Source organism: Amblyraja radiata, chromosome 40 (assembly GCF_010909765.2).
Source record: "Amblyraja radiata isolate CabotCenter1 chromosome 40, sAmbRad1.1.pri, whole genome shotgun sequence".
NCBI lineage: Eukaryota > Metazoa > Chordata > Chondrichthyes > Rajiformes > Rajidae > Amblyraja > Amblyraja radiata.
This window is the reverse complement of record NC_045995.1, coordinates 240,001-245,165: the sequence shown is the minus strand read 5'-3', so window position 1 is coordinate 245,165 and position 5,165 is coordinate 240,001. Positions and strand designations below refer to the sequence as shown.

Genomic DNA, 5,165 nt, shown 5'->3' with positions numbered 1-5,165 from the left:
TTGGCCAATTCATGTCTCATACCCTCAAAGTTATCTTTCTTTAAGTTCAGAACCATTGTTTCTGAATTAACAATGTCACTCTCCATCCTAATGAAGAACTCAACCATATTATGGTCACTCTTGCCCAAGGTGGCACGCACAACAAGACTGCCAACTAACCCTTCCTCATTACTCAATACCCAGTCTAGAATAGCCTGCTCTCTCGTTGGTTCCTCTACATGTTGTTTTAGAAAACTATCCCGCATACATTCCAAGAAATCCTCTTCCTCAGCACCCTTGCCAATTTGATTCCCCCAATCTATATGTAGATTGAAGTCACCCATTATAACTGTTTTACCTTTGTTGCACGCGTTTCTAATTTCCTGTTGTATAGTCATATAGTTAATGTTGTTAGATGGAGTATTCCATTGCCTCACCAGTTCCCGCCGGTATGGCGAATTTGCATGCCACATCCAGCACAACTGGAGCTATGCTCGCGTGCCTTGGGGTATGCTCCTCCGCTATACCTCCAACTTCAGGGTTAATGCCATATTGCCTTGGATCTCCCTCCTCTTGCATGAGGGAAACTTCAGCAGCCCTTGACATGGCGCTGCTGGTATGGGCCCCCATGTAGACCCGCGGATGTATGGTTCCTCCTGTTTAGTACGGGTCTGCCCTGTAGAGACCTCAGTTGGAGGTAGCTGACCCGGCTGAGAGAGTGGCCCACGAGTATAGTACTTGCGTTGGAATTGTCATGATGGAGCATCCTTTCCATAAGGTGCTCCTTCTTGTCTAGACGCCCCCAGACGTCTTTACGTCCCGAAAGTCATTCCTGACCATAATACTGAGCCTGCTCTGAAAACAACTCTGGACAATTTCTGTCCTTGGATCCTTAGCATTGTGCAGCTTTACATGGTTTGATCTCATCCATCTGTGTGTTGTAAGGCCACTCGGACCCCTTTCGTCCTTATCAAGGGAAAATGCTATTTTCGTGCAACACATGACCCAAACACATGTTGTCATTATCATTAGTACCAACAAGTGTAATCATTGCCAACTTGTAGATGGTCCCATATTTTCCCTGAGCTCGACTTGTGTCTGGGATTTCCTCTGTCTAACTTTCATGCTGCCACCAATTTCAGTGAATTGTTTACTGTCCACGAAGGCGTGGGTTTTTTGTGTTGTTGCCGCAACAATGAAGCTTTGCTCTTTAATGGTACCTCAATTGGTCCGACAACTTTGCTTCTTATCCACATTTTTACTTGTTCAATAGGATTTTGCCTTAGGAGAAAGTTCAGCGGCTTATTTTAATGTCACCCCTTAAGCGTTTTTATTCCCGTCATTTATAGCATGATGGGAAGTCTAGCCCCTTCCGGGTATTTCCCACCTTCACAGTTGGTTATACTGACCACTGGTGATCTCTTTCATAGAGAGAGGATTTTTGGACAGCCTGACCAGGTGCTGCAACCAGAGTTTCCTGAAGAGACCTTCGAATACAAAGCTCCCTTACAGGAGCATATCCTACTGGAGCTGTGCTCAACAGCCTTATTTGGCTTTATGCTTTGGGGTATGTTTTTCAATACCTCCAACCTCAGAGTCCACCTCTACCTCAGGATATAAAGCTCTTTTGCTGGAGGATATCATGCTGGAGCTGTGCTCAAACAGACTTGCTTAGTTTTATGCCTTGGGGGTATGCTTTCCAATACCTCCAACCTCAGTGACAGAATAACTCTGCCCTGGTAGGCTCAACCTCTTTCATGAGGGAGACATAATGCAGCTCGTCTACAGGTTTTGCTGCCGTGGTCCCCCAAGAGGACGCGTGGATATAAAGCTCCTGTTCCTGGAGCTGATTTTCTCTGTACAGCCCTTACCTGAAGCTGCTGCCACGGCCCGTGGAGTGACCTTTTGGGAATGAAACTCTTCCTGGAGCCTGTCGTGGTGGAGCATCCCTTCTATCAGATGCTCCATCTTATCAGACGTCCGCAACATTGTTTTTATTGGGAAGTGTATTCTCCTCGCCCGATTTACGGGTTTGTTATAGAGTGTCACTCTTCCCCCCCCCCCCCCCCCCCCCCCCCCCCCCCGGGTTTGCGACGGTGCAGTCGGGACCCTAATGCCGCAAGGACCTACCCCTCCACGGGAACCTCCGCGGTCTGGAGTACGCACCCGACGTCCGCCGGCTCCCGCGTTTGCGGTCTGGACTTTGGTTTTCCCACAGCCCAATGTCGGGTTCCCAGCGGCTCGCCCGGACTGCGCTACTATAGCCAACAGGAAACTTCTGTAAGAGGATGTTCCTGTAGGAAAATACAGCCTGTTAAGTATTGAGACTTACCTGCAGGTTTTTTACTTACCGCTGGCAGGAATGAGTTGCCTGCCAGACCGGTGCCTCGCCAGTGCGGATGATGTGATGATACGAATGGGGACTGGTGGGGCTTCTTCACGGAATCACTCACGTGACTCCGAAGTAAAATTTAACTTAGTTTGGTGTATTGTCACTTGAACCGAAATGCAGTGAAATCTTTTGTGGCATTCTGCCTAGTCAGCAGAAAGAAAATGCATGATTGCAATAGAGCCATTTGCAGGGTACAGACATATAAGGAGATAACGTTTAGTACAAAGTAAAATGAGGAAAGTCCGATCAAGGATGGTCCAAGGTTAACAAAAGAGGTCGATAGTAGTACCGAGATCAGTCGATCTCGGACATACATTGGAACTATTACATTGCATTATTTCTACCGCGTTAATTGTACAAGGTTTTGCACTGTGTCAGGTTATGAGAGAGATCTGTGAAATTCAGTGGACACCCAGGGGAGAATGAGAGCGCAGTTATGCCCCAAACACCCCTGGATGGGGCCTGACACACTGTGTAACCCCACACATTCCTGGTAGGGTCCTGACACACTGAATTCTTAGAACATCCCTGGAGATCTGCAATGTCTATCGTCTTTAACCGCGGGATCCCCTACACACACAGTGGACAGAAATATGAATGGATCTACTCTGTTTTCCACTCCTCTGCTCCTGGACCGGGCAAGAACAGCATTTCCCTGGTCTTCACTGTCTACCCCACGATCCTTCTTGCTCAATTGATGATTTTTCACAATTGTTGACAACTCACAATAATGTCCCACCTCTAGATACAACATCCTACCTCTACCCGTATGTCGAATGCATTGCTTCCTTCATGACTGCTCCTGCTCCTCCATGTCCAGCAGCCATCCCATTTCTAATGTCACTTCCAGATGAACATCTGTCCTTTCCCCACTTTGCTTCCAGCCATGCAGGGAAACAAAATGTTTTTCCAGTTGAAAGCTACTTGCAGTTTTGACCGATGACTCTGAACAATTGACTGTCACTTCTGGTGATTCCAGTCACACTCTGCCCCCTCTGTCTTTCGTCCACCACACAAACCGTGCGTGAATCACAGATTAGTACCTCATCTCCCAGTACAATGCGTGACAGCCTTCTGGACTCAACATTGATCGCAAAACGTTTCAATGATCAGCATCACATTTCCCCTTCCACCCCCCCCCCCTTCTCCCACTCGCTCTCTCTCCCCTTCCCCAACACCCAATCCCCTCCTCCTCCCCTCTCTTTGCCTCTCCCCTCCAAGTTCCATATCCCCTCCAATACACCCCTCACTCTCGCCCTTCCACCTCTGCACCCGTTCCCTCTCCCCGTCCCAGTCCCCGTCTGTCTCTTTCTCCTTCCCTCCCCTTCTGCTCATCCTCCCTGCCCACCTCCTTCCTCCAACGTTGATATCCCCCCTCCCCACATGTGCTGCCTGAGCTGCTGGGTATTTCCCTCCAGATGTCCCTCTGACAGAACACCACATGCCCATCTACTCTGTCTGTGCCCAGCAGATCAACACTGGCGTTTTACAAAGGCTGTGTTCAAACCCAAAAGAAATGCAAGCTGTGTTTGTCATGGGAGAATCAACTGCAGGACAATGAGGGACTGTCCGGGGAACGGGCTCACTTTCACAGAGCAGTTAATATCACAATCTGCTTGGCTGGTGATTTTCTCAGCCGTGGCTCACCTCACCGAAGGGTATTGAACTCATTTTAGTAATCATGAATGTTGAGTTTTGAGTTGAGACATCTAACATTGTGTCCATTATCTGCCTGTTCCCATGCAAGATGTTCAACAGAAACACAGGGAGACTCTACGGGCACAGACTGAACCACTGAGCGTGAACACGATCCTGATGAAGGAGAAGGTTAAGGTTTTCCAGTTGCTTGATCGATACGCTGAGCTCACAATCATCTCCACTGTTCGAGATCGGACACTGGTGGAATATGAGCTGCTGGCAAGAGGTCGGGACCATGAAGAGTGGAGAAAGAAATGTCTCCGGAGAGAACTGGAAAAAATCAGGACAGATCACTTGTTCCAGAGCAGCTTTTCCCGGAGGAAATCCCGATCTGGGAGTTCAGCATCAGTGGCCGGTGTCCCGGGGATCGGAAAAACAACATTGGTGCAAAAGATTGTTCATGACTGGGCCACGGGGAAAATATACCAACACTTCCAGTTTGTATTCAGTTTTAAATTCCGGGATTTGAACACTATTAACTGCAGAGTAACACTGAAGGAACTGATTCTGGAACAGTATCCTTACTTTAAGAATATCCTGGGAGAGGTCTGGAAGAACCCAGAGGGATTGCTGTTTATATTCGATGGTTTGGATGAATTCAAGGGCAGAATCGATTTTGCTGACCGTCGGAGAGATATAGAACCTAAGCACCAGTGCCCAGATCCCGAGTGGTGGTGTGAAGTGTCTGACATTGTGTACAGTTTAATCCAGCACAAGCTGCTCCCAGGGTGTTCAGTGCTAGTGACCACCCGCCCCACTGCGTTACATTTAATGGAAAAGGCAGAGATCAGTGTCTCAGCAGAAATCCTTGGATTTGATGGTGTGGAACGGAAGGAAAATTTCACCAGGTATTTTGAAGACCAGACGGTGGCAGCAGCTGTTTTCAAACACGTGAAGGAGAACGAGATCCTGTACACCATGAGCTACAACCCCTCCTACTGCTGGATCCTCGGTCTGACATTGGGCCCCTTCTTTACACAAACACACCGGGACCTGCAGAGAGTTCCCAAGACCATCACACAACTATATTGCTACTTTATTCACAACATCCTGAAAAACCACGGCCGTGAGATTGAGAACATCCGTGAGGTGTTAC

General features: G+C 48.2%; 1 pseudogene; it reads right to left on the bottom strand.

Annotated features, from left to right (window-relative positions):
* Positions 1 to 838: 838 nt before the first annotated feature.
* On the bottom strand, positions 839 to 979 carry LOC116967655 (annotated as a pseudogene).
* Positions 980 to 5,165: the final 4,186 nt, after the last annotated feature.